Source organism: Megalobrama amblycephala, unplaced genomic scaffold (assembly GCF_018812025.1).
Source record: "Megalobrama amblycephala isolate DHTTF-2021 unplaced genomic scaffold, ASM1881202v1 scaffold492, whole genome shotgun sequence".
Lineage (NCBI taxonomy): Eukaryota > Metazoa > Chordata > Actinopteri > Cypriniformes > Xenocyprididae > Megalobrama > Megalobrama amblycephala.
In genome coordinates, this window is record NW_025953409.1 from 50839 (window position 1) to 78221 (window position 27383).

A 27383-nucleotide genomic window follows, 5' to 3' on the forward strand; every position below is an offset into this window, starting at 1 on the left:
TAAGGAAAATCCCAAATTCAGTATCTCAGAAAATTAAAATATTGTGAAAAGGTTCAATATTGAAGACACCTGGTGCCACACTCTAATCAGCTAATTAACTGATATACTATACAAATGTATAGTATAATGCAATGTAAGTCGCTTTGGATAAAAGCGTCTGCCAAATGCATAAATGTAAATGTAAACTCAAAACACCTGCAAAGGCCTTTAAATGGTCTCTCAGTCTAGTTCTGTAGGCTACACAGTCATGGGGAAGACTGCTGATTTGACAGTTGTCCAAAAGACGACCATTGACACCTTGCACAAGGAGGGCAAGACACAAAAGGTCATTGTAAAAGAGGCTGGCTGTTCACAGAGCTCTGTGTCCAAGCACATCAATAGAGAGGCGAAGGGAAGGAAAAGATGTGGTAGAAAAAAGTGTACATGCAATAGGGATAACTGCACCCTGGAGAGGATTGTGAAACAAAACCCATTCAAAAATGTGGGGGAGATTCACAAAGAGTGGACCGCAGCTGGAGTCAGTGCTTCAAGAACCACTACGCACAGACGTATGCAAGACATGGGTTTCAGCTGTCGCATTCCTTGTGTCAAGCCACTCTTGAACAACAGACAGCGTCAGAAGTGTCTAAAGACAAAAAGGACTGGACTGCTGATGGGTGGTCCAAAGTTATGTTCTCTGATGAAAGTAAATTTTGAATTTCCTTTGGAAATCAGGGTCCCAGAGTCTGGAGGAAGAGAGGAGAGGCACACAATCCATGTTGCTTGAGGTCCAGTGTAATGTTTCCACAGTCAGTGATGGTTTGGGGTACCATGTCATCTGCTGGTGTTAGTCCACTGTGTTTTCTGAGGTCCAAGGTCAACGCAGCCGTATACCAGGAAGTTTTAGAGCACTTCATGCTTCCTGCTGCTGACCAACTTTATGGAGATGCAGATTTCATTTTCCAACAGGACTTGGCACCTGCACACAGTGCCAAAGCTACCAGTACCTGGTTTAAGGACCATGGTATCCCTGTTCTTAATTGGCCAGCAAACTCGTCTGACCTTAACCCCATAGAAAATCTATGGGGTATTGTGAAGAGGAAGATGCGATATGCCAGACCCAACAACGCAGAAGAGCTGAAGGCCACAATCAGAGCAACCTGGGCTCTCATAACACCTGAGTAGTGCCATAGACTGATCGACTCCATGCCACGCCGCATTGCTGCAGTAATTCAGGCAAAAGGAGCCCCAACTAAGTATTGAGTGCTGTACACGCTCATACTTTTCATGTTCATACTTTTCAGTTGGCCAAGATTTCTAAAAATCCTTTCTTTGTATTGGTCTTAAGTAATATTCTTCTTTTCTGAGATACTGAATTTGGGATTTTCCTTAGTTGTCAGTTATAATCATCAAAATTAAAAGAAATAAACATTTGAAATATATCAGTCTGTGTGTAATGAATTAATATAATATACAAGTTTCACTTTTTGAATGGAATTAGTGAATTAAATCAACTTTTTGATGATATTCTAATTATATGACCAGCACCTGTACATGTCAAAATAAGGAATAAAATACTATCGCAGCTTACGTTTCATATTGACTTTAAAAGTTTATATTTTGTTGGTTTCAATAATCACATTAAAGGAGAAAAATACCTGACATTACTTTTCTTGGTTTAATTTTATACATCTCAAACTCCAGCAATTTTAACAGGGGTGAGTAGATTTTTATAGCTATATAGATCCCTTCTTATATGGGATTTTTTTTCATACATTTTATCATTTAATATGTGAAAATTGTAGGTTTGATTGCTTGGAAAAACCAACCAACCAACCAACCAACCAACCAAAGCTTGTAAAGCTGCCCACATGGTTATGAGAAAGGGGTGTTTTCAGACTGTTTTCAACGTTTATTACAACAATAGACTTTGCTCTTTAAACATCCCGTTATCAACACCTTGCAAGGAAAAAAAGAAAAGAAAAGAAAACCTGACAGACATAACAAGTACAATGTGTTGTCATGACAGACCTGCATGTCTTCTTTGGTCCTACAAAGCTTTAATGTATGGAAACAATGTGTGGTATGTATGTGCTATTTAAATATAAGACATTAACATCCCTACTGTACAGTACAGTATTATTTATTTGATATTTATTTAAACAAAATTAATTTTAGCTGTGTCATTTTAAATAATAGGAGCCAATGAACATGACATGGACTAAATTATTGGTGCCACAATATACAACCATTCAGTAATGGCTCTAAACTTTACACAGATGTGTAGCTATATGTAATAAACATGTTTACAAAATAATATAGCATACCTGTTGTATTCTGACGTAACGTTAATGTTAATGTCTAATAACTCTTGACAGATACCACAAATTGGTGACGAGAATTAGGTGTTCTTTTTACACTATCGTTGGTCATGAAGATGGCTGTTGCTAATGTGCCTTTCTCAAGTTTTTCCTGCCTTGCCATGGTGAGCTTGCTATGACATTCAGCACATGGCTATGGATCTTTGAAAATTATTTGAGTTATCGTGTCACGGTAAATCACAGGGACAAACAGGCAAGATCCAAGTGCAAGGTTTTAATGGGTAATCCAAAGTCGTAATCCAGAAACAGGCAGGGGTCAAAATCCACAAAGCAGTCAAACAGGAAACAAGAAAACAAACAAAGAAACTGGTGACCTGAACTGAAAACTCCATCACTAAAACAGAAACAAACAGGGTATAAATAGACAGACACTGATGAGGGAACACAAAACAGCTGGGTGCAATGACATGAGATAATGAGTCCGGGAAGTGCGTTATGGGTAATGAAGTTCACAAGTGGGGTGAGACACAGTCCGGGTTGGAGTGCCCTCTAGTGGCAGACAAGGGCACTCCTAGTAATGATCATGACATAGGGCTGGGTAAAAAAATATCGATTTCTCGATTTTGATCAATTCTCATTTTTACGAACCAATATCAATTCTTAAATTCCAAGAATCGATTAGTCTAGTCTGTTTTGAGTTGATGAATGAGCAGAATATGTAGCGCCTCCCATCCAATAAATCACAATAATCTTTGTGCTTTGTTACTTCTGATATGAAGCAAAGTCTCAGATTTCAAATGACGTCCATCTTATTATGACATTCCAAAAATAAATACTGTTTTGGCGCTGTTTAATGTGGCGTGACAGATCGCTTTAGCGCCTCAGTTAAAGAGAAGCATGTGATCATCCTCTCCTCCGCTTTAATACCAGTTACAGCGCGAAATAAACATGCATGAACATCTGAAGGTATGTTAAAATATACAGTACAACTTACTGAAATCTGTATCATGTCTCGTGTAATCGCTCAATCAGTTCAGAAAGACGTAAATAAAACAGCTTGTAAACAATGTCACGTAACGTCACATTTACCTCAGAAAAAGGTTTTTTTTTTTTTTTTTAAACAAACTCATAACATCATTTAATGCAGTTTTAATTTTTCAGTGTAAATGATTTAATTTAATTGGTAACAGCCCCATAGTGTCTTATTGTTCTAGACTTTTTTGATCAAATTTAGGAATTTAAAATGAAAGATGAAGCATATATGTAATAAGATAAAAAAAAAGCCCTTTATATATCACAAATATATATATATTAGTTGTGGTGCTCTTAAATTTTTGCCGGTGCTCCTAACTTTTTAGAAGTTGGGAACACCAGTGCTACCAAGTAAAAAGGTTAATTTCGAGCCCTGTTTGCTTTTTATGAGATCCACACTGATAGGACAAAGTCAATAATAGAGCCACTTTTACTGCAAAGTATCAAAAGTTACATCCAGTACATGAAAAAATACTATAATACTATAATAATTTATAGTAAATACTAGTGTTTTTTAACCATACTGTAGCAAATTGTAGTATACTGTATATAGTATTTACAACACTTTGTTAATGAATGCTACTGCATACTGTAGTATTATCTATTGTGAACTGATAAACTGTAATAAATACTGTAGTATACTTTAGTTTTTACTTCAGTAAACTGTAGTGTATTGTGATATAATATATCTATACCCTATATCTGTAGAAAACTATTGGGTAAAGTAAATTGTTTATATTATAGTTGTTATATTACCACAGCAACTATAGAATTACCACAACAAATTAATTTAAGTACTTTACTATAGTATGGTTCAAAAAAACTATTTACTGTAAATTATAAAATAGTATAAAATTATAAAAAATTATGTAAAAGTATTATTTTTTCACGTGTTATCATATCTGCCTATCAATCTGTTATCCCTTAAAGGGGACCTATTATGCAAAATTCACTTTTGCATGGTGTTTGACATAAATGTGTGTTGGCAGTGTGTGTACACAACCACCCTATAGTGATAAAAATCCAACCACTCCTTTTTTTTTATTCCCCATAAATCATAAGCAGTGTCTCTGAACAAGCTGTTTCCAGATCCCTGGCAGTGTGATGTCACAAAAGCCGCAGGCTCCGCCCACAGCGTTGACGGACACATAAGTTTGAACATAGAACCGCCCTGAGCGCGTTGTTTACAACGAGTCCGCCATTGCTGCACTGACAAGAATATCTCCCAAACGTTTAGCTGTAGCTGGATGGATTAATCCACATAGCTCTCTCCATTTACTCCCTAAACAAGGTGGATTAACTTGGTTTTCTAGGAAAATTCTCCCTCAGTTCTGTTGAAATTCGTGTATGTCTGCGTGAGTCATTTTACACCGGACTGCTTTGTGAACGAATATCAATACAAAGGGACAATATAAAACAGAGGTTGTGCTAAAAATGTGCTACTCAAGGATATATACAAGTAAAAACTGTTCGTGATCCAGATTACAGTCTCCAGATTGATACTGGATATGGCAGTAATGAAGGTAAGGACACTTTATTACAGTTCATCTGAGCTCATTTACGGGTATAAAGTTTATTAAGCACCACCCGAAAGGCATAAGGTCTTAATATATTTGTTTACTGTTAGTTGTAATGAGTGTTTCTGTGTAATTTGCAATGTTGGTGATTATAATACAAGTGGAAGAGAGAGAGAGTTTATGGATAATATTTTAATGCACACTTAGCTCTTACAGAGATTTTCTAGAGTGAAAACAGACGCTTCATCTTTTGTGTGAAGTACAATAAACGTCATAAACCTGATCGGTATAGTTTTGGCCATCATTCGGACGGTACAACAGGCCTGTACTAATATAGTAGATTAAAAACAAGAAGACAATATAAGTTATAACCGTAATTTAACTAAACTATACCTTTTCTATCTCCATGCAGCATATATTCGCAGTTTCTGATATTAGTGCGTCCTGACTGAATCCTGTGACCAGATAATCAGCTCTTGAAGCTCCGCCCTCTCAGGCCAATCGCAGCAGCTCATTTGCATTTAAAGGGACACACAATGAAATGACTCGTTTTTGCTCAACCACTAAAAGTAGCAACTTTAACATGCTATGAAAAATTATCTGTGGGGTATTTTGAGCCAAAACTTCACATACACACTCAGGGGTTAAATAGGGCATAATAGGTCCCCTTTAACATAGCCTACAATATGCAATGTAATAAATACAAAGGTGGAAAAAAAATTGTTCTCAATCATTTAATCATTTAATTGGTTCTTAACCGGTCAAATTTGTAATCGAGACAAGATGATTTCCTTGAGTAACAAAAAAAGCAGGATTACCTTAAAGGACTAGTTCACTTTCAAATAAAATTTTCCTGATAATGTACTCACCCCCATGTCATTTAAGATGTTCATGTCTTTCTTTCTTCAGTCGAAAAGAAATGAAGGTTTTTGATGAAAACATTCCAGGATTATTCTCCTTATAGTGGACTTCAATGGCCTCCAAACGGTTGAAGGTCAAAATTACAGATTCAGTGCAGCTTCAAAGAGCTTTAAATGATACCAGACGAGGAATAAGGGTCTTTTTTATTTGAAAGTGGACTAATCCTTTAATGCTAGTATGAGCGGAAGAATTGTTCATTGGTGAGGTGATTTCTCTGTTTCCTCTTTATAGTGTTCATGGTTGATAAGTTTTCAGATTTTCTAGACTATTTGAAGTCGTAAAGTGAGCAGGATATATTAAAATGTAGCGCATGCATTCGTGAGCAGCCGGTCTCTCGGAGGATCAGTGGAGCCCTCCCTACCTCTACAGTGTCCCACAAATTTCCAGCGTAAATCTGTGGTGAGAAATGGAATTGCAGCGCGCTCTCATAGAGAGCCATTGGGGCAGATGTCTGGCTGACCCGTTTATTTTCACGTTAGGTCATCATTTCACAGTATTATTTACTGTACCTTCATCTAAACTACCTCCTGTTCGCCAACAACGTGTGAACTCCCTAGGTCTGTGACCCTAGTCAATGCCAATCTTTGAATTGATTATGTAATTGGCATGATACATTTACCTGACTAAATCATTGTTACATTTGTACATTTGTTCTGACTTACTCTGAAATTATTGACTTCAGTTATGATGTATCCATTGTTACCGCAAATCTGTGTCAGGTTAGTAACGGACTAAAGTCCAGTTTTGAGTGGAGCATTGGGGCATGCCAACTGAGATTTTAGAGCTCCGACTAACGCTTGGCATTAATTCAAGTGTACTTAGACTGTGAAGGCTAATAAAGGGAATTTCCATTTAGGGCAACAGAATGTTGACTGAGCAACCTAAATAGGGTGAGCCTTACTTCTGTTTAATGTAATGTTACTCTAGGGAAACCATGGCATGACCATACCAAAGCTACTATTAGAGAAAGTATTGGTCGGCTTATATCTGGAGTAGTGGTCGTGACCTCTGACTAGAGATAATGTTGCTTTAATTCAAGTGTACACAGATCTATGGGGACTAAATAAAATACTCTTAGAGTGAGTGAGCATGGGAGAAACCCTCTAAATAGTATAGTCAATTACTTCTGTCTATGACCAATACTGGTGAGTTTTGTTATCGTGGGCCCACATAATAAATGAACAGCTGTTGCGAGGACCCTGTGTGACTCTGGCACCCGAATGAACGAGAACAATAAGAGTAAAGAGTAAAATAGAATAATCAATTGTGTAGCTAAGTTAAAGCTAAATTTGAGGTCATATGGAGTCAGATAAGAGTTTAATTGGAAATAAGTTTAATTGGTACTTTGCCACACTGAAAAGACCGAACGTGCAAGAAACCTTCCGCGTCCTATGGGAAAACCGCTGTTGGGGCGATTAGGCGGGCCTTACAGGATCATGGGCGGCCAAGGCTCATTGTTGCACATGGGGAGCGAAGGCTGGCCCGTGTGGTCCGATCCAACAGAAGAGCTACTGTAGCTCAAATTGCTCAAGAAGTTAATGCTGGTTCTGATAGAAAGGTGTCAGAATACACAGTGCATCACAGTTTGTTGCGTATGGAGCTGCATAGCTGCAGACCAGTTAGGGTGCCCATGCTGACCCCTGTCCACCTCTGAAAGTTCATGTTCATGGAAACGGTATTCCCTGGTGGCTGTGGCCTCTTTCAGCAGGATAATGCTCCTGCCACAAAGCAAAAATGGTTCAGGAATGGTTTGAGAAGCACAACAACAAGTTTGAGGTGTTGACTTGGCCTCCAAATTCCCCAGATCTCAATCCAATCGAGCATCTGTGGGATGTGCTGAACAAACAAGTCTGATCCATGGAGGCTCCACCTCACAACTTAGAGGACTTACAGGATCTGCTGCTAACATCTTGGTGCAGATACCACAGCACACCTTCAGGGGTCTAGAGGAGCCCATGCCTCAACATGTCAGGGCTGTTCTGGTAGCAACACAATAAATCACAATAAAAGTGGGACCAACACAATATTAGGAAGGTGGTCATAATGTTATGCCTGATCGATGTATAAAATAATACAAAATGTGTATGATGTAATGTTTTAGATGATAGACCTAAGCAAAGCAAAGCTGATTTCTGAGAGACAGAGACAGCAGCATGGCTATTTGATTTGCGGCTGCGCTCAGTTTACAGTCGTTCATTTTACACACATTGTATTTCTTTTATTATTGCGTAGTAATTTTAGAGGCTTGTGTTTAATTTTGTGTTATCCTCTGGCTCACCTGTTATTCAGTAGAATTCGTTGTGCAGCTTTCCCTGCATCATTTGGCACTGTAATAAGTTTTCCCTTAGTAATTGTTTGCCTTATCGCACTCATAGTTAGAGGTTTGAGTGCTGTGTGCTTCGTTGTGACCGAAAGAGCTTGCAAGAGTGAGAGGCACATGCACAAAACAGTTAATATATAAATTATTTATGTGCTCCCACTCTCATGCACTCTTTAGACCACAACACAGAAGACGGCATGCAAGACTTATATAAAACCCAATATAGTTTTTCTTAGTCACAGACCTGAAGCTATTCATGAAACCTTGACCCAAACAGATGAAGTATTTTCAAAAACAACAGTTACAGTAAATGTATGTATTGTAGCTGAAAAAAATTGTGAAATGACTTATTAGATATCACTTGATAAAACTTTTTTTTTTTTTTTTAACCTGCAAGAGTCTCCTGGGATAAAAGGAATGGATGGATATTCTGGAGCAACTTGGCATTTCTGATTGGCAATCGGTCATCTTGGCTTGGAAGGAAAAAACATACGACAGCTTGCCACTTGGTGGCAATGTATAGGATGATGCACTTGTGTCCACTGTAGAGGTTGATGTGCAACTATGCCATCAAAAGCCATGCATATGCAAGAAAATGCTTTTTGAAAGAGCTGTCCTCTGTAGAGACCTCTATGCATAAAAGGGTTAAGAGCAGTGCCGGGATCCATCAGTCAGAGAGTCAGATTTGGCACCTGGATCCAGACCATCTCCATCTCAGTGTTTGGCCTTTGAGGGGCTGGAACCACTTTTTAGAGCCTGTGATCAACACACATATTGAATTCTAGAGCACTTTACATGAGGAGTATTTACGCCTGTTGGTAGAAGCTCTTTTCTGATTGGTGTAGTGAGAGAGCAGTTGCCTAAGATCATTGCTCTGTTCCCCTGGTTTTATGTTTTCTGCACTGTCTGCTGGAAAGAAACAGGACAGCCTCTGCCTTAAGAGTCTATGGGCCATATTTACTAAACAGGGCAAATTAGTGCGAGAGCTCAATTCCAAAAAAAACACTGTTGGGAGTGGAAAGTTCTGTGCATGGTCTACTGAAGGCATGCAAATTAAAGAACACAGATGCAGCCTAATCATTTCCATAATCCCACATAATCTACCAAGAGAAGCACAAATTAGCGTCTGGTTTAAGATATGCTAAAAAATGGTGCAAACATCAGTAAATTGACTAGCGCAAACCTTAGTAAATCACCTTGCATGATTAATTTAAATACTCTCCTAAATTTGGGCTGAACCAGCACAGAGGAAGATGATTTAGGACTGGATTGAACTAGCAATGAGGAAGACGACTAGAAACTGGGCTTCACCAGCGATGATGAGGACAACTTGGAAGTGGGCTGAACCAGCAGAGACAAAGATGACTTGGGACAGGATGTGACCAATGGAGATGGTAGACCAGGAATCGTATTATCAATCTCAACAAATAATAATTAATCAGCGACCCAGCTTATAGTTTGCACCACAGCGAAGGTAGTGTGGCCAGGAGTCCAATCCATTCTAGCAAACTCCACTAATATGCCCTCGACAACAGACATTATTGGTCTGCTGCTAGTGTCCTTATTTGCTTCTGTTGTGCTTGGCTCCTTAATTGCTGCTTGCAGCTATATTTTAATTTTGAGATTATACAGGTTTACAATGTGTGTAACAAATTAATACGTATACCAGACGTTTCTGACAGATGCTCATTTTTGTATGTACATTCCATGGTATATCATAACAAAGCAAGTTAAATATTATTCCATTGTGTCAGGCAGGACAGATATATGAGAACAACATGTTGACTTCATTAGCAACGATAACAGGTCCTGGATGAATATTTTCACGTAGATAGTGACATGAAGTCATCTGCCAAACATCGAAGTAGATTATTCCATCAAGATCTCTGAACATCTCCTGCATCACTGTGTTCAGCTGCATTGCATACCAATCACTTTGAAAAATATTCTGTAAAAACACAGATCAGTAAAAAAATCAATAATATAAGCATTAATATTAACTTGGTTGGTTTAGGCAAACTACATTGTTTGTATTGTCTACCAGAAATAGTGCTGAGTAGGTTACTTAAATTTTTGTCTGTCACCTGTTATACCTGACACTGAACTTTGACTTTATAGGCCTATACAATAGAAAAAAAAAAAAAAAAAAAAATTAATTTAAAATAAGAAAAAAAAAGATTCATCTACATATCCTCATGTTTTCTACTGAGGTTTATATTTGTCTCTTTTATTGAACAAAAAAGTTAGCAGAATGTCAAGTGAATGGTGACCATTTTCATATTACGAATACAAGACTTTTGAAAACAAAGTAGGATTGGAAAATAAGCAATTGTACCTTTAGTCCTGCAGTGTTTCCAGACTTGATGATGATGGTAGTCTCTGGTGCACGACTCAGCAGTGCAACAACAGACTGACGGATTTTGGCCACTTCGTGCACATAAAATGTTATTGGGTGAAACACCATGTGGGCACAGATTGTAAAGACAACGACTGCATGAGGACCACCAGCTATTTCATCAATATCATTGCCGATATAATGCAGGTCAGTAATGAGGCATTTTAGTAAACCGTAAAGGGACACCGTGTGGCCTCCAGTGAACAATGATATTATTTTTCAGCTCTACAGCCATCAGGGGTCCACCAGGTACGAGGAGTGTGGAGGTCCATTCTTTTCAAGCCTAAATAAGATAAGTGAAACTAACATTAAACTCATTCCTTAATTAATTACTTAAATTACTTAATCGCTCGGGATAATCACACAGCTCCTTGATGAGGTGAACTCTCTTTCCTCTCTACTCAATCTCAGGATTGGATGGACCCAAAATTTCCTCTTTCTTTTTTTTTTTTTTTTTTTAAGAAGAGAGAGGACAACTAAATCGTGCTCACTGCTTGAAGACTTTATTCTGTATTGTTTTGCGATTTTTTTCGCAATGGATTCATTAATATGCATCAGACTCAGTGTGCAAGGTCTCTGTGCGTGACAAATTTTTACGATTACGAATACGAAAAAACGCAGACAGAAAAATTTCAGACTCAGTGTGCAAAGGCCTTAAAGGATTAGTCCACTTTTAAATAAACTTTTCCTGATAATTTACTCACCCCCATGTCATCCAAGATGTTCATGTCTTTATTTCTTCAGTCAAAAAGAAATTAAAGTTTTTGATGAAAACATTCCAGGATTTTTCTCTATATAGTGGACTTCAATGGGCACCAAACAGTTGAAGGTCATAATCACTGCAGCTTCAAATTGTTCAACACGATCCCAGATGAGAAATAAGGGTCTTATCTAGTGAAACCATCGCTCATTTTCTGAAAAAAAAAAAATTGAAAGTTTGAACTAATTTTTATATGCAATATGCTAGTTCAATAGTATATAACAATTAGTTCAAACTTTGACCTGAGGAGGGCAGTAATACACTTAGCAGCATCTACACTGCTGGAATTCAAATAGAGGAGAAGAAGAAGAGAGCTAGTTCAAGATGAGCATTTAAGGTTAAATCTTATATAATTTTCAATTTTTTTCAGAAAATGAGCGATGGTTTCACTGGATAAGACCCTTATTTCTCATCTGGGATCGTGTTGAACAATTTGAAGCTGCAGTGAAACTAATTATGACCTTCAACTGTTTGGTGCCCATTGAAGTCCACTATAAGGAGAATAATCCTGGAATGTATATCAAAAACTTTAATTTCTTTTCGACTGAAGAAAGAAAGACAAACATCTTGGATGACATGGGGGTGAGTAAATATTCAGGAAAAGTTTATTTAAAAGTGGACTAATCCTTTAATGGGATCCAAATGTATGAAACAAGTTAACAAAATCTTTGTATTCCACAAAAAGAAGGCCAGTCATACAAGTCTGCAAAGACATGAGGGCGAGTAAATGACAGAATTTTCATTTTGCCAATGCATTAGATGCAAACAAATTTGCAATTACATTTTGCAGTGAGGAAAAAACATGGTGTACTTTTAAAGTGTGAGATCTTTAAAACTTTAAATAAATGTTTTGCCACTTGGTTTAATATTTTGATGTAATGCAAAGAAATTCATGCATTTGTTGATTAAGTGTCTAAATACTTTCTGGGGCCTCTGTATGCTAATTAATTAATTCATATGCATTTCAGTTTTATTACTTTTATGACAACGTTTAAATAACATGAGAATATTTTTTACGATGAATGTCATTTATTCCGTCGATAAACTAACCTGGCACTTTTCTTTCGAAATACTCAAACCACTGCCTTGTGGTGGAGTCTCCCATCAAGTAGACAATTTTGTTTTTAAGACAGCTTCCCATTTGTGAAGAATTTAACTGTTGGGTGTTGCAAACAAAAGACTTCCAGACATCTTTCAGATAGAACCCTGCAGGAACTGGTGTCGTCATGCCAGATCTGCATCTCTCCATTATGCCTAAAGCGAAGATACATTTACTTGAGAGAGACTGTGCTGTTTTATGCAAGTTCTTAATTCTCTTGAAACTAACTATATTTGATTTTAGATTCTATCATTGCTGATATGTGAACATACCAATGCTTGCAGCGTTGGGAAGGACATTAATGATCTGTGTGTCTCCAGTAATAGCAACATTTGTTAATGTCCTGTGGAGAAAAAAAAATGGTAACAATTTATTTTAGGGTATTTTAACTAGTTGCTTATTAGCATGCATATTACTAGAATATTGGCTGTTTATTAGTAATTATTAAGCACATATTAATGCCTTATTCTGCATGACCTTATTCTACATTCTTAATCCTACCCAATACCTAAACTTAACAACTACCTTACTAACTATTAATAAGCAGTAAATTAGGAGTTTAAAAAGGGAAAAGTCATAGTTAATAGTTTGTGTTCCCTCTACTAAAGTATTACCAAAATATATAATACATTTTCTGCAGTTTTTCCTCTGTTTCTCTGTAATTCATTTTGAATCCTTTCTCACTTACTTTGTGAAAGTTTGCTTTTCAAGAGGATTTAATGGGTCTTCAAATCTTCCTCTTGAGTGATGAACCAGGTTGTCACAAGAAAGTTTCTTTGGTCTCTCACACTGCCACACTGTCCCTGTTTTTATATCCTTATACTCACAGCAGCAGTCGCCTTTCCTCCAACTTCCATCTGCACCCCACTTAAGATTACACTGTACGACTTCACTGATCCTGGTTTTATTGGGTCCTGGCCCTTCAAAGTGGCCATTATAGTGGCTGCGTGGGAACGGAGGACTCCCTGTATTTTTTAAGAATCCGCACAGCCTCACTGGAGTGCTCTAGACGTACATAAACTTGTGCCTGACCTTCCCAGGGCAGAAGAAGAGCAACAGAGTAAGTCCCATTATGGTGATCCTCAACCTCTCCCGTACACACTCGCCTTCAAGAAGAATGGAGAAGGTTAAGTGTAATGCAGAAAACTGCATTACATGTCTATTGATAAAGCCAATTTTAAAGCATATAAAACTATAATATATAAACTTTTGTAAATAAATCAACCATTAAAGGGGTCATGAACTGCGTTGTTTACTGTTTTATAATGTTTCCTGGGGTGCACTTGTAACGCAAGTATGATTTTTACATCAAAAATGGTCAATTTAGAAGTAAAAGGCATTTTTTCCTGTCCTACCCTGATTTTAGCCCTCTGACTTGAATGCTCTGTTTTAAGGGGCGTGTCAGGCTGAAAGGTTGCAGTGATGAACATTGTAGCCGATCACAGACATGTTGAGTTCATGAAAGCATTGATCGATATTGCAACTCAATTTCTGCACACTAACGAATGCTTTCTTCCTATCAGTGCAAGTTGATTTCTCAATTCATGACCCCTTTAACAGGCAAATGAAACTCAAAATGCAAATGTTCATATATTTTATATATATATATATATATATATATATATATATATATATATATATATATATATATATATATATCACACTTTGAGCGTTGAATTGAATAGTTTTGCTTGGAAGAAATCTCCTCCATATCTTTTCAGGTTCTTGTTGTGGTCTCTGGCTGTGATGGTAACGGAGATCTTTTCTCCCACTTTGTAACTCTCCTTGAGTCCCACAATAGAGAATGTTGAGTGGACTGGACTTGTGCTCTGATTCAGCTGAGTGATTTCTTGATCTGGACCGGGCCAGTCCAGAGCCTTCTGTAGCCTTTCCCACTTCCTCTTCACTGATTCCCATGTCATGAATGGAAATTACAGATGAGGAATTTGTTTGTATCTGTTTTCCTTTCTCATATCTAGGAATGGGGGGCTGGAAATGTCGTATCTGATGACCGCTCTCCAGGAGTCTCCATAAAGTCTGAAAGATGGAGAAATCAATTCATATTTAAATGTTAGTGTTGTATGATCACAAAACCAACAGTGTCAGGGGAAAGTTACTTTTAAGTAATGCATTTCAATATTAATTATGTTACCTTTTTTCTGGAAAGTAATGTGTTAGTGTCCTTTTTCTCACCTGCTCTTGTTTAACACAGTATTGCACTCAATAAAATAGCCTTTATAACATACACCATTTTCTTTTAAAAACACATTTAGACTATTATTATATTCTGACCCCTAGATCTATGCATGCCATACAAAAGATCCCTTGACATTAGGGGTTATATTACCTACTGAACAACTCTTTTTATAGAAACTTGAAGTGTTTTGTTATTTTTGTACTTGTCTGTTCCTCTGTTAGTACGTTCTACTACGAGAAAAGAGAATTTTAATTTAGTAGTTAAAAAAATGTTTAAGCAAATTATTTACACTGAAAAGTAATATACTCTGCCCTCCAAAAGTTTGGGAACACCCTAGAAAAGTGGGGTTTTGATTAACTCCTAAATAGTGCTGAGTTATTTGCTGATAAATAGAAAAAAAAAAAAAAATCATAATTTATGAAATACTTTTTTTATTATGTGCTGCAATGTGTCAAAAACATCGTACAGCTCAGATAATCATGTGTCATATGTCATTTTAAAGGTCTCACGGAGTTGAATACAACAAGCATAATTGTTTTGGGCTTTGACTAAACTTGAGTGAGTTTTTGTATGTGAAGCCCTGCAAGACTCATATGTAAATAATATACTGATCTGTCACGTTTTTGCTCGTAACTTCATGAAATATGCACAGATTGTGGAAAATCGTGCATCATTATTTACAGCAGATTCTCCCGATTAAAATGAGTCCAAACATCAATATAATCCATTGAATCCATGAAGGAACAATTTTAAAAATGCCCATTAGGGGGTGTCAAGGGGTAAACAAAAAGGCTACCTTGGTTCCAAATGCTGTAACTTTTAATGACATTATGCTATCACCACAAAATTTGATCTGGATGCAGCTCACATGTAGGAGAAGTACATTATTTCCTTCCTTAGTTATTGCATGTCAAATAAGAAAGACACACTGCCCTCCAAAAGTTTGGAAACGCCCTAGAAAAGTGGGGTTTTGGACAATATTGGAATGAATCCTTTTTAATTTGTGATAATTTTGCACTGATAAGGGACAACACAAACTACGAAAACATATTTTATTACATAAACAGTTTATACATAGAAAAAAACATATATTTTCGATTGCTCAAAATATCCAGCATTAGCAGCTATCTGACCTAAACTGGGCTCTGATTGGTTCATTGTATTCTAAACTTAATTGGCAATCAATTGTTGAAGATATTAAGGTGTGCTGACCCAAAAATCTTTTACAGACCTGGTCCAAGTTTAAACCAGTAACCAGCATCACAGCTGGCAAAGGGGCATGACTGACTTTGACATGCATATATTGCCATTATTATGTAATCAAAATGAGAATTAATTTTATTTTGCTGGTCTTTAATGATAATGTCAAGTTACTTTAATGTGTTTGCACCAAAAAACGATAAGGATTTATGCAGATATTGTCCAAAACCACACTTTGCCAGGGGTGTTTGCAAACTTTTGGAGGGCAGTGTATATAAATTTTATTTTATTTATTTATTTATTTTTTTTAAAGTTAAACTCTATTTACGAGTAAATATTTCAGTGAAGTCTTGTGGTTGGTCTTTTCTGTCGAGCTGGAGATCCTGCTGTGTGTGTTTGTGTGTTACAAATTGTGCGTAGATTTCCATGTATCTTATGTGTTTTGTAAAGTTTAAGTCTCCTTACATTCATTTTACAGATAGCAAAGGGCTCCTGTCAAATCAGATATCCAATTTGTTTTGTGGCAGAAAGGTTTGTCTGTTAAATCAAGTGATATAGAAATCAGGTTGATTCGAACACTGTTTCCCCAGTCATCTCAATGGCAAAAGTCTCCTAATCAACCTGAATTCATCAAGTAACTTTGAAGACATTTTTCTCAGTTCCAGTGTTGGTGTAGTTACTGTGTTTGGCCACTGTAGAGCAGTGTTGTGCAACTAATATATTTCTATAAAGTTGTTGTGATGTACAGTATGTGCATAGTAGGCCTAAATTTGCGAGGTTAGAGGGATTGAATGATACTCTGAGCTTTCTTTGAGATCGTTTCAGCTATTAAAATGAGCTTTTTCCACACTAGTATAATATCTCTCTGATATCCCCTCCTTAAATGGCACGTATGAACAAAACTAACTGTGACTGATTATTTTACACATCAGTCAAGCGGCTCTACCTGTCTGAGTGGGTTCTTGGCTGGAATAAGCTGCAAAATGGTCCTAAACTTCTGCTGTCAGTCAAAGGTCTAACTATACGGGACCATTAACATTATTAACATTGAAGTTAAAGCTAGACTTTTCTTTGTTTGAAGCAGAATAAAACAGGAGTAGTGTACCTCTACCTCAATCAAATCTTTTTTTATTTTTTATTATTTATTTTTGCATAAATCAATATGCAATACAAATAAATATATTTTGATCAATATTATAACTCTTAGCACAAAAATCCAAACTGATCACACCAACACAGATAGTCATTCTTTCAAAACCTGATCACATTATAGTATACATTCTTTCCACGTAATCATTGTTTCAAAACACAATATCATTGTAATATGTAATGTATCATTTGGTTTAATCATCACAATGAAACATTTTAATCATTTAATACAGTAGCAAATAATGCAATATACACATTTCAAACCAGTCTTGTTACATTAATACAGGCTACACCTATCTTATGTAATTGACAAAATCCATAAAATACGTAATAGTGTTTGTCAAGTGTGTTTATCAGAAGGTATGATGAAGATGAGACACGGATCAGTTGGATTAAATAGACAAATGTATTAAACTAAACAAGAAGAGATGCAAATAAAAAGTTTGATAGAAAGAATGAATATATACAGTATATACACTTTACATCTGCCAGCTGAGTGCCCATGATCTCCACCAGAGGGCACTCTTGCTGTCTCATTATGAACTACATTGCGATAACCCATTGCCTGGTCTCATTATGGTCTGATTGTGTCTGATTAACTCGTTTATGCTTGCCAATATAAGCCATGTTTGTTCATTCACTCTTTGAAATGTCTTGTTTTTGTTACACTGCAATTCTGAGCGTTTATTTCTGGTTTCCATGTTATGGCTTTGCTCTTCTGTCTGTCTCCCTGGATTTCCTTGTCCTTGCCTGTCTTGGACTCTTTTGTTTGCCCTGTGGTTTTGACCCCATGCCTGTTCTGTGGATTACAACTGTGGATTACCCAAAATAAAGCTGCATTTGGATCTTCAACCTGTGTTTTGAAGCAGTTTGTTTTAAAAAAAAATATAATAATAATAATAATAATAATAACAATTATTATTATTATTATTATATACAGTACAGTCCAAAAATTTGGAACCACTAAGATTTTTTATGTTTTTAAAAGAAGTTTCATCTGCTCACCAAGGCTAGATTTATTTAATTAAAAATACAGTAAAAAACAGTAATATTGTGAAATATTATTACAATTTAAAATAACTGTTTTCTATTTGAATATATTTCACAAAGTAATTTATTCCTGTGATCAAAGCTGAATTTTCAGCATCATTACTCCAGTCTTCAGTGTCACATGATCCTTCAGAAATCATTCTAATATGCTGATCTGCTGCTCAAGAAACATTTAATGTGTACAATTGTACAAAATATTTGTGTACAATATTTTTTTTTCAGGATTATTTGATGAATAGAAAGTTCAAAAGAACAGTGATTATCTGAAATCTAATCTTTTGTAACATTATAAATGTCTTTACTGCCACTTTTGATTGATTTAATGCATCCTTGCTGAATAAAAGTATTCATTTCTTTAATTTCTTTTCAAAAAAATAAAAATAAAAATTCTTACTGACCCCAAACTTTTGAACGGTAGTGTATAAACTTTTATTTCAGATAAATGCTGTTCTTTTGACTTTCTATTCATCAAGGAATCCTGAAAAAAAGTACACAACTGTTTTCATATATATATAGCAGCAGATATATATATATATATATATATATATATACAGGAATATATTTGTCATATATATATACACAGTATATATATATTTCACAATATATGTTTTTTTTTACTGTATTTTTAATTAAATAAATCACCTTGGTGACAGATGAAACACACACACACACTGTAAACGCGCTGTGAAAAAGTATTTGCCCCCTTTCCAATTTTTTTTTTTTTTGCAATGTCACATTTAACTGCATTTTGTATTTACTCAGGTTTTTAAATTATGATTTCATTTAATAATGGAAAAGCTGTCCAAACCTGCCTGGCCATATGTGAACTCTTTAAGGTTTTGGAGAGGCCTAGTCAAAGTCCAGACTTAAATTCAATTGAGATCCTGTTTACTAAACAATTCTGCAAAGAAGAGTGGGCCAAAATTCCTCCACAGTGACGTGAAACACTCAGTAATCGCAAACACTTGATTGCAGTTGCTGTCGCTAAGGGTGGCACAACCAGTTATTAGATTTAGGGGGCAAATACTTTTTCACATAAGATCAGGCAGGTTTGGACAGCTTTTTCCCCTAATAAATGAAGTCATCTGCATTTTGTATTTACTCAGGTTATTTTTGTGTAATATTAAAACTAGTTTGATGATCTGAATCATTTAAGTGTGAGATATGCAAAAAAATAAAATCAGGAAGGGGGCAAATACTTTTTCACAGTGCTCTCTCTCTCTCGCTCTGTGTGTATTATTTAAAGGGGTGGTTCAATGTTTTTTTTTCTAGGCTTGATTGTGTTTGGGGCACAGTTTAACATGTCTTAATGCTTCGTTTTTTTGAAAACGCTGTATTTTTCATATTTTTTACCTTTATTCTACACCTGTTTCCACTCTCATATGAACGGCTCGTTTGACTTCCTGCTTCTATGAAGCCACTCCCTCCGAAATACACAGTGTGCTCAGATTGGTTAGCTGGCCCAGTGTATCCAGAGCCATCGTGATTCGCTGAAGCGTCCGGAAACGCCACCATTTGTTGCGGTTACGTGCGCTTCAGTTATATTGTATGCTCAATTTGATTATATTGCTGTATCAAATTGAGCCCGAATCAGACCCAGATGAACAGCAATCGCGGCTTTTAAAGAACGTTTTTGAATGGGATTTCATTTAGTATTTGTGTCAAAGTGTTTAGATGCTGTCACTGCTGTTTGATAGCTTTCAATATACAGTTTTATCCTGATTAAAGCCTTACTGTAGCCGAATACATGACTGAGTAGTAGCATTTTTGTAAAGGTAACGTTAGCGTTTAATTTATAGCATGAACAACTGTTTGTCTATGAACATAGACGTTTGCTGGCGTTTGTTGGAGAAGTATGCACTATAATACAGCTAACTGGCTAGCGAAGCAAAAACGAGTTTCTCTTTGTTTACGTCCTTGATGCAACCAAAAATAGCAACAGAACTATACGTTTAAAAGACACGTAAAAACAATAAAACGTACTTACAGTTTGAAGCCAATAAACAGCAGCTTCTGCTTTTAAAGTAGGAACTGCTTCATCTTTCAGTAAAATTCTTTGTGCAAATCCAGCATTGAACTCGTGTAGATTCTGGAAGCTGTCTTCAGCGCCACATCCAGTGTAGAAAATATCACAGATTATAATGATTTCTGTTATCTTTTGACGCGCCGCTCGCGTCCGGTGCACACAACTCTTCCGCTTTCATTATGCTGCGCGACATGACCTCGCCCACTTTGTTGCGTGTTCCCGGGGGCGTGTTTTGCAGGGTTTATGATGTCACCATTGTCGACCCGAAAGAAGCTCGTTGTAGTCAGCAAACCGGTAATTTTTGTAGGCAATAAACTGCCATAACTTTAAAAGACAATATCTCCGTTTGCATTGAACTTTCAGCACTGTAACTTTGCAGATACTGTTTATGCTCAAGCAGCAACATTACAAACTGACTAAAGTTAAAAAAAGTGAAATCGCATTGAACCACCCCTTTAATGTTTTACATGAACTTACCATACAGGTGGATGTCCAAAGACATAGCAGCAAAAGCCAGAAACAATAATGTGTGATCCTGTGAACTAATAAGATAATGTAATGAGTGAAAAGTTGCAAATGTGACCTAACACACATATTCTTCTACATCTATCTTTGTGAGGACATTCAGATTTACCTTACCCATCACAATTTAAACATTTACCCCAGTGGTTCCCAAACTTTTTAGCGTGGAGTACCTCCTGAAGGCATTACCATCCTTCCGCGTACCCCCTCTCTTCCACTTAGACTGCAGTCACACCTTTACCATTAAGGGACAATATTTGCCCCCTCAATTGATTTTCCAGTGCATTTTTTTACCTTTATGAATAACTTTATAAAATGAATAATGTTTTAAATAAAAATGCTCAATAGAGAAATATGCAATGATGGTAAAACTAAGTAAAACTTTTAAATATTAAACTAAAACCGCCAGTAGGTGGCAGCAAGTCACTGTTTTTATGAGTGAGTCATCGAGTCATTCATTCAGTAACAAAAAAAATGGCTGTGAATGAATCATTGAATCATTGACTCTCACGATTCGTTCAAAGCCGCAGAATTGTTCGCGAAACACAGACGTGTGTTGTAGTTCTGCTGTGGTTTTCCTTATTATTTCATTGCAAAATAGAGTAAATACTGACAGTACTGTGTTTAAAATGTACGTTTTGTTTTTTGACCTGTTGTATAATAATGCACGTTTGCAGTCATGTGGATATTTGGGAACAATTGCATTCTTGCATTCGTTATCATCATTAAATACAAGAACTCACAAGGTATGTTTTTGTATCGGAGAAAGTTTGAGTCTTAAATCGAAATTAATTCATTATCTATGTCTATATTTTTTTTTCATGCGAGTAAGTGCTAAATCCCCACTTTTACAAAGGTGCATTGTCGAGAACGGCAGTAATATAGCGCGATTTAAGGCAGCAGATTTGGCACGAAATTTATCATATGCATGCTGCTTCTGTGGATACAGTCATTTTTGACTGCAAATGATGAGGTAATTTGATTAAATGTACTGATTTACGACATTTTGGCAGTTAGAAATACATGCTCTATTTTAATATTATTTTAATGTAGAATTAAATGAACTACTCAGCATTTTGTTCGCGTACCCCCTATTGTCACCTCACGTACCCCAGTTTGGGAACCACTGATTTACCCTAAATCTAACCTTAAAGGGATAGTTCACCCAAAAATGAAAATTTGATGTTTATCTGCTTACTCCCAGGGCATCCAAGATGTAGGTGACTTTGTTTCTTCAGTAGAACACAAATGATGATTTTTAACTGCAACCGTTGCCGTCTGTCAGTGGGAACTTGGACTATAAGAGTAAATAAAACAAGACAGACAAATCCAAATTAAACCCTGCAGCTCGTGACGACACATTGATGTCCTAAGACAAGAAACGATCGGTTTGTGTGAGAAACCGATCAGTATTTATATCATTTTTTACCTCTAATACACTGCGTACAGCATTCGCTTAGTGAGGTCTGATCGCGCTCTGACAGCGACAGTGATGTCTAGCACTCATTGAAGTATAATCACGAGACATCACTGCAGCTGTCAGAGCGCGATCAGACCTCACTAAGCGAATGCTGTACGCAGTTGGACATAGTGGTGTTTTAGAGGTAAAAAATGATATAAATACTGTTCGATTTCTCGTACAAACCGATCGTTTCGTGTCTTAGGACATCAATGTGTCGTCACGAGCCACAGGGTTTAATTTGGATTTGTCTATGCAAGTTTTTTCGACTCTTATTATTCGAGTTCCCATTCACTCACATTATTTGACTGACAGACGGCAGCGGTTGCAGTTAAAAATCATCATTTGTGTTCTACTGAAGAAACAAAGTCACCTACATCATGGATGCGCTGGGGGTAAGCAGATAAATATCACAATTTTCATTTTTGGGTGAACTATCCCTTTAACTTAATTGTAAGCTTATCTTTAAAACCGAGTCTTGACCCTCAAACAGGCCTTTAAATGAGTCTCAGAATGTAAGGACTGGCCAAAATGTCCTCACTTTACTCCCTTTGTCCTCATTTTGCTGATCATACAATTCAAACTAGGCACTCACAAAAATAGTTGTACAAGTACACAATGAGTGGCATAAAAAAAGTGTTTTGATTTATATTCTAATCATGTTTATTTTCTCATTTAATAAACTCTCCTATAAACTACTATTTACCTGAAGAATCAGCTGCGGGTGGAACGAACATGGTCACATCCGACGGTTTCCTATAAGATACTGTAGAGTGACTAGTATCATGGTGAAACTTGCAGCGTTGTTCTGATGTTTCCAGACTTGCCAAACCTGCTGTATATATTCAATGTTACATTTTTTTCCCCACAAGTGTTACATTTTGTGTTACAAATCTCCAGACTGATCACCCTTGTAACAGAAGCTAGTCATTCTTTTAAAACCTGACCTCATGCTTTCATTACATTGATACGTATTTCGTTTTAAAATACAAGATTATAGTAACATGTTATACAAACATATGGTTTTCCTCAAATTGGACTGAAAAATTAGCATTCAAAAGTGAAGAATTCAAAGGTTTTACACAATCTCTTGGACAGATTTCTCAGGTCATTTTTCAAAATTCAGTTTATGTAGGCTAAACTGTATTTCATTGCTTTGGCACATAATACATTGACCCCCAGTTTCATTAGTCCTAGGACTAAAATGCATGTTTGAGCTGTTTCATCTGAAAAGATGGCTATCGCTAATGTGCCTTTCCCAATTTTTTCCCTCTTGCCTTGCCCCGGTGAGCCTGCTATGCTGTTTTGATTTTTTGGGGATTTTTGAAAATTACCTATGACTTATTGATGTTACAGGGATTGCTCAGCCGGAGAGCTGTACTGCTTCACTGCCTCGGTTACAGGTGGACTCGTTACAACGACTTTTCTACTCATTGCCTAACAAAGGTATGACGGTAAGGTCTGATTACTTCCACCTGTGTCTGATTAACTCATTTATGCTTGCCAATATAAGCCATGTTTGTTCATTCACTCTTTGAAATGTCTTGTTTTTGTTACACTACTAATTCTGAGTGTTTATTTCTGGTTTCCATGTTATGGCTTTGCTCTTCTGCCTGTCTCCCTGGCTTTCCTTGTCTTTGCCCGTGTCTTCGACTCTTTTGTTAGCTGGATTGTTTGCCCTGTGGTTTTGACCCTTTGCCTGTTTTGTGGATTACCTTCAATAAAGCTGCATTTGGATCTTCAACCTGTTTCTCAAAGCAGTTAAAAAACAAAACAAAACAAAAAAACCCAAACATTTTTACAGCGCTTTATTTATTTTTTGCATTGCCACACTTAAATGACTCAGATCATCAAACACATTTTAATATTACACAAAGATAACTGCATTTTGTATTTACTCTGGTTTTTAAATGATTTAATTTAATAATGTAAAAAAGCTGTGCAATCCTGCATGGCCCTATGTGAAGATAATTTCTAAAGAAAAAGTAAATCTAAAGAACTGCAGGCCTTTCTTTCCTTCAGTTAAGGTCAGTGTTCATAATTCAACAATAAAAAACTGACTGGGCACAAATGACATCCATGAGAGAGTTTCAAGACAAAAGCCACTGCTGACCATGACCAAAAAGAACACAATCACTCGTCTCACATTTGTCAAAAACATCTTGATTTCCTGCAAGACTTTTGGAGAACGAATTTTCTACTATTTGCCTAACAGAGGTATGACATTTAAGGATGCAGATGATGGATCAAAAGCTGTGCAAAAAGCTAACACTGTAGCTGAAGACGTTTACAAGAAACTGATTTCACACAGGACAGAGCTGTTACGATAGAAATTCATAGTGAATCTGCTGCCGATCAGGCTAAATTCATTTAAAATTCCCACAAATTATATTGTGAACTACTATTTTGAAAAGAAAGTCTGAACTGTTGTGTAAAGACGTAATGTGTGTGAGAACGGAAGTGATGAGTAAACATGATGGATGAAGTTTGCTACTCCTGTCTCGTGTGCTTCATTGTTTAATACCACACTTTTCTCACTTAATACAAAATATCCTGAAATACTGAATAAGACAGCAATTTCTACAATAATACCATATCGAAATACTATCAAAACAATTAGATGTAGCTGAACCCCTATACAGGTAATAGTCTTTAAATGTCATTACCATGAACTATACAAAGGGGAATAATTTTGTACTGTAAATGTAAACCTTTACTATAGTGAATTCTCAACAGTGGAGATTGGCATTCTCTGTTGTTCTGGAAGAATGACTTTATTTGAGTAATTTATGAAGTGTTTTGGTAGTTTTATATCCTCATAAATCCACCCGCCTCTATTGTGAATGAAGTGCTGTGTGCAGCTTTGGAGTGTCTTTGCTTATTTGCAAGCGTAAATAAAGAACTGGTTGTTTGAATAAGTACAGCATTTTTCCTTGAGAAACTCTCTCTCTATATAAAGGCCGTTTTAAGTGTTTGAGGAGCAGAGAATACTGTTTTAGTCTATTATTTATCATCAACTCATAGTCAATACTGTCTTAAATAGATTTTGGACCAAATAAACTAGACAAAATGCATATGTTTGAGTCATTTTAACTAAAAGCAGCTTGCACTGCATATCTTAAAATATGTTTTGTCTCAAGATGCACACCAGTGATGTTTTTTTCCTATGGCATTGACTTTTTAAAAAATTGAATATTGCAGTTATTATAAATGATTTATCAATGCACTTTTCTTTAATCAAAATATGGCCCCTCCCTCCTGCAGCGACATCTCTTCTCTGATGACGCGTTTTTTGGTGCGAGGGCAGGACGACCTGTCACTCACATGAGATCACAGCAGTAGCAAACCCCTGTGCACAGCACACAGTGTGGATTTTCTGCATGTGCACAAATGACCTACTTTCAAGGCCACTTTTATCAAATCAACATCCAACCTAGTCACAACAATGTTTGTCTTTTTTTCTTTCTTTTTTTTTTAAGCATTGAAGCATTGAGTACTTTTAAATCTAAGGACTGTGAGGACTATATATCATATTTTGATTAATGTAAATATTCAAATATTTTGCTTATTTTTTAGCATTTGTTAGTATTCTACTCCAGACATAGCCTCCAGCCTTAAGCAGTTTTGTTAAAATGTTTGATTGATTCATTAGGAAAGATTCAAATCAAAAGAGTAAATCAATTGTAAATCTAACTAGGGCTAATTCTGATCTTAACCTGTTTAAAAAATACTGGACTTGATCACTTGATTACTTTAAATAAAAAATAGGTAGGTAGTATCGCTTAAGTAACTTGACATTTAATTGTATTGACATTAAATTAATATTAATGAGAATATTACATGACAATGTGTGTCATTACTTCACATTAAGTGGTTAGTGGTGGTTCTTTATCAGTTGATACAGAATGAATAAACAGACACATGGATTCTGCTAGGTTAAAATATCTTATTATTGTTGTTTATATGGCTAGAAATACCTATAGTGTTTGTTTTCACATTTTGGAAATGAATAAATTAAAGAATAAAACGCTAGTCAAAAATCTTAATGTAATTTTAATTTCGATTAGTTCCCTACAGAGAGATGCTATTTAAAAAAATGACGAGGAATTTTGAGATATAGGCTATATATATATATATACAGTACAGTCCAAAAGTTTGGAACCACTAAGATTTTTAATGTTTTTAAAATAAGTTTCATCTGCTCACCAAGGCTACATTTATTTAATTAAAAATACAGTAAAAAACAGTAATATTGTGAAATATTATTACAATTTAAAATAACTGTTTTCTATTTGAATATATTTCACAAAGTAATTTATTCCTGTGATGCAAAGCTGAATTTCAGCATCATTACTCCAGTCTTCAGTGTCACATGATCCTTCAGAAATCATTCTAATATGCTGATCTGCTGCTCAAGAAACATTTAATGTGTGCAATTGTACAAAATATTTGTGTACAATATTTTTTTTCAGGATTATTTGATGAATAGAAAGTTCAAAAGAACAGTGTTTATCTGAAATCTAATCTTTTGTAACAATATAAATGTCTTTACTGCCACTTTTGATTGATTTAATGCATCCTTGCTGAATAAAAGTATTCATTTCTTTAATTTCTTTTTAAAAAAATAAAAATAAAAATTCTTACTGACCCCAAACTTTTGAACGGTAGTGTATAATGCTACAGAAGCTTTTGTATTTCAGATAAATGCTGTTCTTTTGAACTTTCTATTCATCAAGGAATCCTGAAAAAAAAAGTACACAACTGTTTTCAACATTGAAAATAATCATAAATGTTTATGAGCAGCAGATCAGCATATTAGAATGATTTCTGAAGGATCATGTGACACTGAAGACTGGAGTAACGATGCTGAAAATTCAGCTTTGCATCACAGGAATAAATTACTTTGTCAAATATATTTAAATAGTACACAGTTATTTTAAATTGTAATAATATTTCACAATATTACTGTTTTTTACTGTATTTTTAATTAAATAAATGTAGCCTTGGTGAGCAGATGAAACTTCTTTTAAAAACATTAAAAATCTTAGTGGTTCCAAACATTTGGACTGTACTGTATATATATATATATATATACACACACACACACACACACACACACACACTACCAGTCAAAAGTTTGGAAACATTACTATTTTTAATGTTTTTGAACAAAGTATCTTATGCTCATTATTGCATTTATTTCATAATAAATACAGAAAAAAAAAAAAAACAATAATATTGTGAAATATTATTACAATTTAAATTTATGGTTTTCTATTTTAATATACTTTAAAATATAATTTATTCCTGTGATCAAAGCTGAATCAAAGAATCCTGAAAATTCTGAGTATCACAGGTTATAAAATAATATTAAGCAGAATAAAAGTATGAATTTCTTTCTTTCAAAAAAAAAAAAAAGAAAAAAAAAAAAATTAC

At 35.7% G+C, this 27383-nt stretch overlaps 1 pseudogene; it reads right to left on the reverse strand.

Moving 5' to 3' along the window:
- Window positions 1-9720: 9720 nt before the first annotated feature.
- On the reverse strand, window positions 9721-23356 carry LOC125261809 (annotated as a pseudogene).
- Between the last annotated feature and the right edge of the window lie 4027 nt (window positions 23357-27383).